Raw genomic sequence first — 11,987 nt, forward strand, 5'->3', positions numbered from 1 at the left:
TCTTTTGTTGTTAACTGTTTATCTTGATTTATATAAAAATCGTATGTAATGGATTAGGTGGTATGTATGTTGGTTCGCCCATTAGGATTTAGATGGGTGCCGGTCATGGCGGGTTGGGTCGTGACAGTTACGGTTTACTTAAGTTAGACTTTGGTTAGTTGATTGTATGTTTGGTGATCTCCTTAGGAGAAAGCATGTCTAGTTTTCATGCATGGTATTGTGTGGTTAATTCCTATGTGAATGTGATTGATTGATTATGTAGGCTCCGTGACATTATTCCGGTGTGATTAAATCTACTGTGGATGTGTTGTGATGAGAAGCTAATATAATGTTCTCAAGGGTATTGTGACATGAAATGATGAATTGATTCTTGACATTGGAGAGGTAAGAAACACTGTTCTATAAGAGCTTTGGAAAGGCACTCATGTGACCTCGATTATGGGCTCGTGGTCCGAGGATCGTTCCGGAAACGAGAGGTACATGGACACCATGGGTCTCGTGCAGGTCATGGCTAATGAGCTACGACATTAGCTAGCATGTATGTACAGTGAGTGAGGTTATTGTGGTAAACTTATTTCCGTTGTGACTTACGTGATTGTGACGCTTGACATCTTGGTGATTTGATTATGATTGTTCTTGGTTGACTTGTTGTGATTTATTGATATTCATGACTGTTGACTGGCTTGTTTTATTCTATCGATTTTACGAAATATGCATGATACTAATCTTAGTCGGCCTATAATATCTACTGGTATCTAGTGTTTGTACTGATACTACCTTACTGCATTCTTTGAGTGCAGATTTTGATACGGAGACCGCTGATCGTCCTCACATTTAGCGTGGAGGATAATTGTTGACAGATTTTAGGGTGAGCTACTTCCCATGGCAGGCCGCCCGAAGATCTTCTTGCTATGATGTCTTTTCGTACTCTGGACATTATGGATTACTAAATTGTTAGACTTTATATTATTAGACATGTTTTTAGCTTAGAGTCCTGTACGATGACTTTCGAATTTTGGGGATTGTAATAGTTAGGACTTCCGCACTTATTTCAGCATTTATGGCATGATTTACCTTTTTCTTTTGTTGTTAAATGAGTAATAATTGTTTAGCTTGGTTAATATAAAACCAGATTGAATGGATAGGTGTCTTGTATGTTAGTTCGCCCACTAGGATTTAGATGGGTGCCAGTCATAGCGGGTTGGGTCGTGACAGTTATAGTACCACTGCAGCGCCTATACCAGAATATCAGAAAGCTTTGGTTTTTGACCAACTCAACCCGAAATACGACTATCACCCGAGGCCCCACAGATACCAAACAAACATGCAAACACATATAAAAACGCACTACGAACTCACCGGTGGCCTCGAATTTCCCAACGGATGTCTATTTGACCAAGTCAACCCCCAATGGCCTAAAGCCAAGTTCCCAACTCAAGTTCCAAAACGCTCCTAATTGCATTGGGAACCGACCCAAACACACTACCAAGTCCTAAATGGGTATCCATACCTCTCAGAATCGATGGAATTTCGAAAGAGGTCCATTTACTCAAAAGTTAACTTTGGGTCAAATGAATTCCACTTTGAGGCTCAAACCTCCAAAAGTCACTCTAAAACTCGCCCGATGACCTAGGGAAAGGGTTAACAGGGGTAAAAGGATCAGTAGCACTTTAACAACCAATCGGGTCATTACAATAATAAAATAGTCAACAGGGGTAAAAGGATCAGTAGCACTTTAACAACTAATCGGGTCATTATAATAATAAAATAAAAGGCTAACCCAATGGAAGAATCCTCTCAAAGCTCCTAAAAAATCGTCCCCAAATACTCTCTAGGTCTCCAATATGGTGAATGGGGAGAAATGGTTTGAAATTGGGAATATAAGGTTCTGAACAATGATTCTCGCATTTGTGGGTCCCCATCCCGCAGACGCGACCTCGCATCCGCAGAGAATTATCGTTGATGCTGATTCATTTAACACGTCAACATTTTGCAGATGCAGAAGAACTTCCGCATACACGGTCCCGCACCCGCGGAAAATACCTCACAGATGCAGAATTCCCTGACAAGGCAACCCCTAGCATCTGCGGACCAAGCGTTACAGAAACGGGCCTGCAGATGCGGACAAACCACCTCAAAAGCGGCACACCAGAAACTAGAAAAAATCTGGTTTTTCACCAAGTTCAACCTAAAACCCGACATTCATTCAAGACCTCCCGAATACAAACCAAATATGCATACCAATGTAAAAATGCGCTACGAACTCACGCATGCCCTCAGAATTCTCAATAGAGGTCATCTTGTTGTGGTTATTAAAATTTATTTTAGTTGAAATAAGGTGAAGCTAAGGCAGGTTATGAACTTTAAAGGTAAATTCCTCCTTCTCCTTTATGTGTATAAGTTAGTTTAAGTTCTAGAGCAGTTGAATGTTGTAGGAGAGTTGTTGGGTTTGTTGTATGGAATTTTGGGGTTGTTATTGTTATACTGAGATAATGAAGATAGTAGTATGAGTGTGTGTTGTGTTGTTATCATTGTTACAAAGGTTAGAAGGGAGATAGGCATGGAGAAACACTGTAGAACCATTTGTAGAGCGAGCTTTCCGCTCGTCGGCTAGTTGATGCATTCGTCCTTGTTGATGCTAGTATTGTCTTCCTTGTTGTAGACTAACTTATGAATGAATATGGTTCTGTCGTCATCGTTGGAGGGTCGGTTCAAAGGTATTTATAGGCTATCTTGTTACCGCTTTCTTTGGCATGAATCCATAGCAAGTGCTCTCTTCTAAATAAGGTCCCGAGGACAGAATATCCTGGACACTCTACTCATATGCTTAATAGCCCCATGTGTTCCTTATTTGATACCGCTTTGGTGAATCAAGTCTCGTACTATCATTGGTAGTCTCTTGCCCTTCAAAAAGTGTATGTTGGCCACATCAACACCCTAATGCTAACTTTCATAGCTTGACGAATGATAGATAGGGATGGTATGAGGATTTTACATGCTTAATGATTGTTGTTTGTCTTGGTAGGCATCCCGAACATGCTAATAGTGTCACGACGGGCATCCGGAGGGCCATGACGGGCATCCGGAGCTAGCCTATCGAGTACCTCTTGACATACATCTCATAATCATATCTAGGTGGACCATGGAGATAGCTCATAAATATCATAATTTGTAAGGGCATGAGTCCACATCTATTCATTCGTCATCAAACTAAGGCCATATATATATATATATACACACACACAAAAAGCCAACAAGGCTACCAAAATGCTATACAAATATGAACCGAAGAGGTCATAGAACATCTAACTATACACATCTGTCTACGAGCCTCTACATGGAGTGCATAAAATTATAAAGACAGGACAGGGGCCCGCCATGCCCATATATGTACACAAAAGAATAATATCAGCTGAACCGCAGCTCCGGAACAACTGGAGCGCTCCTGTACAATCACTGATGAAGCAGCGTAGGGGTCTGGTCCGTCTCCCTATCTACCTGCAGGTATGAACGCAGCGTCCACAAATAAAAGGATGTCAGTACGAATAATGTACCGAGTATTTAAGGCATGAGTAACAAAATAGGGAAAGTATGAAGACAATATAAGATAAAGAAATCAATCTGCACCTCTAAATGCCTCTTAAGGCAGATGTCATGCATGCTTAGCTTTTTAAAAAAAAAAAACATTTTCACATATACATATATATAGTATCCTGCCCGGCCATTTAGGCTCGGTGTTATCATCATATCATCATCATCCCGCGTCCGGGGCATCCCGCATTTGGGGTGTCATCATAACCTGCCCACTGCAGTGATGTGCACATCTACATGCCTGCCCGATCGACTATAACGCGGCGCGGTGTGAGAGAATATATACATATATATAAAGCATGCATGAGAGCCCAAATGAAAGCTATAACTCTATCGGAGTGACGTAAAGTTGGTAAACCTCCGATTTGCCATTATGGAATCATCATCATCGCTTTGTCTCACATTGAAGGAACAACTACCATACGATGAGATCAACAACAATGAACACAATCAATAATCATGAAACAAAAATCAATAATATCATAAGAGCTTCAAGAACTATAAGCTTTGGTATTTCTAGAAATGGAGTCATCATGGAGGATATTTGCATATATGTTCGTATCGAAGTGATCATGCCATAAGAAGAAAAGGGTTAGCCTTAACATCCTTTTTGTCTCCTCAACTACTTAAAACTTTTCCTTCAAAGCTCTCAAATTTACATTCAAGAGGATTCATACTAAAGTTAAGTCTTCAAAACACTAATAAGTTCAAACTAGAGTAATTAGCGAGCTAGCGGAATTTGGGCAGCACTTCCCCTATTTTATAGACTTCCACCAAATTCCAAAACAACTCCCAAACAACAATAACAATACCAACAATACCATAGTCAAGGAATTATATTCAAATTAATTTTAAATCATTCCAAAATATCCTTTCAAATTCAACCCATAACCATAACCATCAACTTCAACTTAATACTTTGTGACTTCTCTACTATGATTCTTTCCTCTTCAAGACTTGCTAAACCTTTAGGTCAACTCAATCTTATAAAAAAGATGACTAACATACCTTATAATAGAAGAACTTCACCTTGCTCAACTTCTGCCAAGACCAAATTCATCACAACATTGTGTAGAAGCAAGAATAATCATCTTCCATGGATTATCTTGAGGTTTTGGAGTTTGATCTTCTCTTTGGATGGTGTAGAAGGTTTTGGAAAGTTAGAGAACCTTCAAGAACTCTCTAATAATATAGGGAGATAAGTTTGGGAAGTGAATGTGAAAAATGGGGTCTTTTGGTGTTTAAAAAGGATTTAAAACCATCCCTCCGTCTCGACTTGCGATGGAGATACGGCCCAGCAAGTTGCAACTTGCGGCCGCATCTCCCCTCCTCTCCTTGGGGTGGTTCTGGGAACTGAGGTGCCACCAAAATTGGGAGTTTGCAGCTAGTATGCTGCACAACAAACTTAGTTTGCGGCCGCAGACTACCCATAAGCTCCAATTTTCGCGAAAATGCGTTCTTTTCGATTCGTTTGACCTCCAATCCTTATGAGACCTTCTTGGCACTTGTATAAAACTTCATTAACCATCTAAGGAGACCTATAAATAGATATCAAGGTAATTGTAAGAAATGTATAGCTCAAATGATGCAAAATCTTCCCAAAACATGACTCCAATTCAGACCTCCAACGAACATACTTCCGCTGATTCATTTAACTCCGAAACCTTAAAGTACATACTTAGAATTGTTAAATATTCTCCTTAACCTTGTAAGGGATTCATGTTCACTTTGGGCTTACATTAGTTTACTTATAATGTGAACCACGCGAAATTTTCCAAGGTGTAACATCCTTCCCCCCTTAGGAACATTCGTCCTCGAATGTTACTCTTAGGGATTTTACAAAAAATTCGGCAGAGCTTCTCCTGTAACTATAGCACTACCATACTGTCACAACAGCCCAAAATATACAACGCCTCACCGGGCCACAACAATAATAACAATAATGGCCCCACACCAAGAAATCACAAAAAAGAAAGCATTATGCACCTGAAGACAATGTTGTCTCTGTCTGAACCTCCTCTGGGAGTGGAAATAAGTGTGGATACCTGGACCTCATATCTTCTTTAGCTTCCCAAGTCATTTCCTCCTTATTACTATTACTCCAGAGAACTTTGACCGAAGCTACATTCTTAGTCCTCAATCTCCGAACCTGCCTATATAGGATAGCAATGGGTACCTCTTCGTAAGATAATTGCTCGGCAAACTGGACATCATAAATAAGTACAACTCTAGAAGGATCTCCAATACACTTGTGAACCATTGATACATGGAAAAGCGGATGGACTGACTCTAAATCTGAAGGTCGATCTAACTCATAGGCCACCTGGCCCACTGTGCGTACAATCCTGTAAGGCCCAATGTACCGAGGACTAAGCTTACCCTTTTTGCCAAATCTCATGATGCCCTTAATAGGTGACACTTTCATGAATACCCAGTCATCAACTTGGAACTCTAAGTCTCGTTGGTGATTGTCCGCATAAGACTTCTGACAACTCTGGGCTGCCAATAATCGATCCTGAATAAGCTTGACCTTTTCCACTGTTTGCTGGATCAAATCTGGCCCTATTAATTTAGTCTCCCCCACTTTGGACCATCCATTTGGTGATCTACACTTCTGCCCATATAAAGCCTTATACAGGGCCATCTGGATACTAGAATTATATCTATTATTATACGTGAACTCAATAAGCGGCAAGAGATCATCCCAGCTACTGTTGACACTCAATTTTGGGCCCCCACATTTTAAATTAACTATTCAAGCTTCTTGAATTTCAAACAGAGTGAAATGGCTATTTTAGATAGTCAAAAAATATGTTCTAAACTATTTTAGTGCTATTTTTCCACTTTACTTGACAAAATATTCGAATGTATATCATATATATTTTAAGTGTTAATTACTTTCAAAATAAGTGTTTAACATAGCACTTCTTTCAAATTGTCAAATTAAAGTCATTTACTCCTTATTTACTAAAATCTATCTGTATTTTGAAAAAAATAATAAGTAGTTTACTTTGTTAAAAGCATGAAGCTTAATTAATTAAATAAATTATTAAATTCGTCTAAATTCTATTGGTGGTTATGATTGCAATACAAAGATTGTGTCTTGAACTTAGTATTTGGCCATGTTTTGAATTCTAAAATCAGCCCACTTATAAAAAATCAATCCAGCCCAATTAATCCCATGAAAATACCTAGCCCACATCTCATTAAACACCAAGGCCCCCTTTCCTTTGTCATTTTCATCTAACACCAGCAAACCAAACAAACTCCTATTCCTTTCAACCTTCCACGCTAATCCCAAATCAACGAAGCCAACTCGAACCCAGCTGTCTCGTCCCCATATTCGGCAAAGCTTCAACGGTTTTCCACCTTTTCCAGTCATAGTTTCGCTATTTCGCTATTTCCAGTCCACTTCTCCATTCAATCGGATCCGAATAGGTGGGGTCATTTTCATCTCTATTTGTTGCTTTTCTTTTTCGATTTTTCTGGATTGCCGCATACAACATATTCCAATTTCGAATCCGGACTCCAAACTAACAAGTTTCAAATCCGAAAATCAAAATGTTCACTCAAACCCTAGGTTTTGGGGTTCTATAAATAGAACCCCTATTCTCATTCTCAAGACACGATTTTTTTTTTTACCCCTAAAACTCTGAATTTTCGAACAACTGTTCACACCCCCAAAATCTCTAAATTTTTGAATTACATAACTTCAAAGTTTGAAATCTTAAATTTTCGGAATGGTTCAAATTTTAATCTTTGGTTTTCTTTGCGCTTGAGTTTTGTTGGTGAAAGGAAAGCAATTCCAACTCTCGTCGCCTCAGTTGCTGCTCCGCAATAGGTAATTCTCTCATTATTTCAGTATTTGTTTCTCTCTTTATTCTATCCATTATGATCTTGTATTAGTTTGGGGATTAGCTGCTTATTATAAGTAGATTAAATTATCAGTTTTAGTAGTTTTCCTCTTAGGGTGCTTTCGGTATGGAGGAAAATGTTTTCCTAGAAAATAAGTGATTTTCTAGGAAAATGTAATCTTATACCTTATTTATAGTTATAAGAAGTTAAAACGTAAATACTGATTCTTTTAAAACTAAGATATAAACAAGTAATCTATATGTTATTTTCCCATGCCAAAATAACTTAATGGTAGCTATATGTTAGTGGTGAATATGCTGTAAGTTTGGTTCTGCTCTATTTTCCCCTTTTCCTGTTTTGGTATTTCCATTTTCTCATTCATGTTTACAGTTGTGTAGAAGATCAGTTGTAGTTTAACCTTATTGATCTTGAGTTTTAATTTCCTTTTTAAAGTTTCTTCGTATGTTTAAAGAACGAAACTGCTCATGTGTTTTTGTTGTAAAGTTTGTACTCTTGTGTATGTTTTAAGTTCCTTTGTGTTTCAGTTTAAAGTTATTTATAATTAGAATCCCAGTAAATACCTTGTGAAAAAAACCTTTTCTCCAGTTCTGACCACTTTCATATTAATATCACTTAGCTTGCTGGCTGCGTACTTTACTTAATATATGATGAGCTCTTAAGTGCTAAATGTAGAACTTGTGAGCATGCCTAATTTAAAATGGTAAATTTCATTAGCAACAGTGAGTATGACTTGTTTTGCTTCCTTTCAAGTTCTGAATTGTAGAAGCCCCTGAAAATTTTCCATGCTCAAAAATATTGATAGCCTTCGTTTAGACTTTATTTGCTTTCTTTTAAATGACGTGGTTCACTGGTTCGTTTATGCATGATTCCTCTTTCGTTTGTTCATATACCTATGAGTTGCATAGAGTGTGTCAATGAATTGTCTTACCTGGTTTGAGCAGGCTTAAAGATATCATGGATGTCTAATCCTTTTCTCTATTTATTTTTATTTTTTATGCATGAACTATCTCATACGATTCCAATGGACTCTTCATAGCCCATCAGAACATCATCTCGAGTTAGCCTCTTCTTAACCGAACAGATTCAATAGAGTTTGGGTTCGAAGCCCAAATGGTCTAGGAGCAACAGCTAAACGAGAAGCAACAACAGAATGGGCCACGAGCCCAATTAGCTAACTCTTTCTTTACTTCACTTTATTTTAGGCATTGTATTAAATGACTAACACTTTTACTTTGTTTTACTTTCTTAATCTCGTTGGATCCCGGAGCAGAGCATGAACAGTTTGCAGTCGCATAAGTGTAAATTCTTTTTATACAAAATTCTGAAAAAGGGTAATTCCAGAATTTCAAAACTAAGCTTGTTTTTCCAGTTTACCAAAGAAAGAGCTTTATCCTTTAGAATGGTTAAAAAAATGATTTTTGTGCCAATACCAAATATGTTTCTCGTGCAAATTTAGAAAGTCTAAGTGATTTAAATAGTGACGAGGTATTTTCAATATTAAGAATAGTGCATTTTGTCTTTTCTACTTACAATGTTTTGGGCGGTATGGAATCTGTGGAAAGAAAGAAGTTAATTTCTTCCAAATTAGACAAGAATCACCCATTTCAATCCTTTTCTTAGGTCCAAAAGTTCTTTTAAGGTTCAAAAAATGCATTTTGTGCAGAAGTCTATTTTTTTTTTTCAAAGTGGTCAAGGCCCAAATACAATTTTGGAAAGCAGATAAGGGAAAAGATCTTGATCGAATTTTACATAGTTAAAACACTTGTTGCCTAGTAACTTAAAGATCGCTCATATCTTCGAGTTAAAAGCAAACAAGTTCATTAACGGATTAAGAAGTTGAGTTATACTTATAGCTCAAAGTCTTAATAATCCGTACACATTTTGAAGAGATTCATTCCTTCATAATTAGCCCAATTAAAGAATTAATTCATTAATTGAATTGAAGTTATAATTGAAACGCTAAACACAATGATTTTCAAAAGCAAACACCCCTAAGCTTACTTTTCCAAATAAAATACATTTCCTTTTTTCTAAATTAATTAGCCATGAATATGCCTCTTTCAAACCTTATACATATGAATCTTAATCACATTTTACAAAACAAATTATGAAAATTTTTAGCCATAAAATGTTAGATCCGTAGGTAAACCGCATTGGGTGGATCCTTAATACTGAGGTGCTTAAAACCTTTCTCAGGGGATCACCAGAACCCTTACCCGTTCTTTGGATTTTATTTAAAGATTTTTAAATAATTAAATCTTTAAATTGGTTTCCTAATTCCCATTCAATAATTAGGTGGCGACTCTGTTTGTTCACAACAAAGAGCCAAAGTTATGAGAACCTTTTATGCGTAAGCGTGAAAGCGGACCGTAACAGATGGCGACTCCGCTGGGGATTCATCTAGGTTCTAACCATAAGGATTTTTCTAACATTTGTGGCTAACTTTATTTGTATTACTTGTTTTGTTTTATTATGTGTTTAAATTTCATATGTATGTTGCCATTGTATGCATACATAAACTCCGCCATTCCTGGCAAAAAACATGGATTCAAAGGAGACGCGTGGGATCGCGGTCTAGCCTTCACTAAAAAACCCGAAACACCCATTTTTTGGAACACGTTGAACGTTAAGTTGGTGTGCGGTCACCTAACGGCCGACAACGGTTCATCCCGAGTAGTCCGCTCGGAGCCAAGGTCAATTCGAAAAACCCACTCTTGCATATGCCTAGGATAGAGCTAAGCCAAACCCAAAGATGAACTAGACGGGTTTTGGACCCGAAAACACAACTATGTGTTAAATTGAAGGATGTATATGCTGAATTATACGTACCATTATCCCTCGGGGTTGGGAATTTTTTTAGTTTCCTTACTTTGATAAAGGAAGATTACCATCCGTAAGGTGTTCGGAAATGCCAAGAAGTTCAGAAACGAAGGACCTCCCATGGCGGTTTAGTTTAGGATTATATCCCCCTCCCCTATTATGTATCCCCATTTGATATGCTCATAAAGTTTGCATAAATTGTTGGGGCAATGGAACGTTTACAAATGACATATACATCCTTCAAACGTTAGGCCTACCTTTGGCTTAAAAAAGTCACATGCATGTTAGGACGCATTATATATTGTTTATATGCTAAGTGCTATATAAATTGCTTTTCTCCATGTCTATTTGATTTGTATGTTTAAATACACATGTCTTGATTTAAACATGAGTGGTCCATTATTCCGTTCCAACAGTCTTAGAACACCTTTAAGCATATAAAACTCAGAAATTAAAGCTTTCATAAAAAAAAAAAAAGAAAAAAAAAGAGACTTTTCAAAGTCCACCTCAAGTCCATTCCTCAAAACTTTACATTTTTTAAATAGTTCAAATTAAAAAAAAAAAAAAAGTTAGGTCATCGCCCAATTTATGTTGACCACGTTGTCCCTAAAAAACACTTTCTCGCACTCAATTATTGCCAGAATTTCACCTGCCTTGACCGTTTTTTCTAAATACTCAACCAGTTTAGAGTCAATCCCAGTCTTTAAAATTACGTTACTTTCGAAGAACTTTCCAAATACACGTTTCATTTTCCCTCTCAGAAAAATGACTTAGTTTGGTTCAAGTCACATTAGTTCACTTTGTTCAAAAAAAAAAAAAGAAAAAAAAACTCAAGTTTAGTCAGATGGTCACAATCATGTGCATCCAGTTCACACCTTAGGTCTTCCTTTATAGTCCTCCACTTGCCCGGATTTTGGACTACTCTGTCTTGAGCAAAACAAATGTTATTTGCTTTATCTATTATTTTGATTTCCTATTATAACCGTAAGACTAATACTTTTACCTTTTGAGTTTTTTTTTGGGAGGCTGATTTGTGTTGGTAATCAAACTTGCTCACTTCAAGAGGTCAAAGAGAAGCAGTTTCAAACACGTTGACTTGTGCAAGAAAGGAACTGGCAAAACATCCGTATTTTTCCCGAGCAAAGAAAGTAACAACAAACTCATCATTTCCCACTTGGGCTATCACAAAGACTCGCTCTATTATGGACCCCAGTTTGATCAACACAGTCACTTTATCTAAACCAACCCTCGCTTTGAGTAGCGCAATTGAACCTAGCACCTCGACAATACCAGAAACACACTCGAAGGTCGTTGCCCGTCTGGAACAACGAATTGCTAAACTAACCTACATAGTAATGCAAAACAGAACTGCTTCTCAAACCTTGCCAAAGCTGACCCCACCTCCCGATGTTCACCAAAAAGGCCTATGCCACCTCCGTTTCTAAGCTTGGAAGAGTTTGATCAGGGAGATCATTTTACCACTTTTCAACAAGTCCAAAATGCTTCAAATGCTCCCCTCTTGTACACATCTGCTCCTCCAAAGGCTCACAATGTATCTTTGACACATCATGATCCACCAATGTATACTTATTCCACAGCTCCACCAGTGACACAAAACCAGGGGCTATGGCGCCCAAACGTCGATCCTTACGTTGAAATAGAAAGGGAGGCAAGGACACTCAGTGATGAAATGGTCAACA

Source organism: Lycium ferocissimum, chromosome 2 (assembly GCF_029784015.1).
Source record: "Lycium ferocissimum isolate CSIRO_LF1 chromosome 2, AGI_CSIRO_Lferr_CH_V1, whole genome shotgun sequence".
In the NCBI taxonomy this organism is placed as follows: Eukaryota; Viridiplantae; Streptophyta; class Magnoliopsida; order Solanales; family Solanaceae; genus Lycium; species Lycium ferocissimum.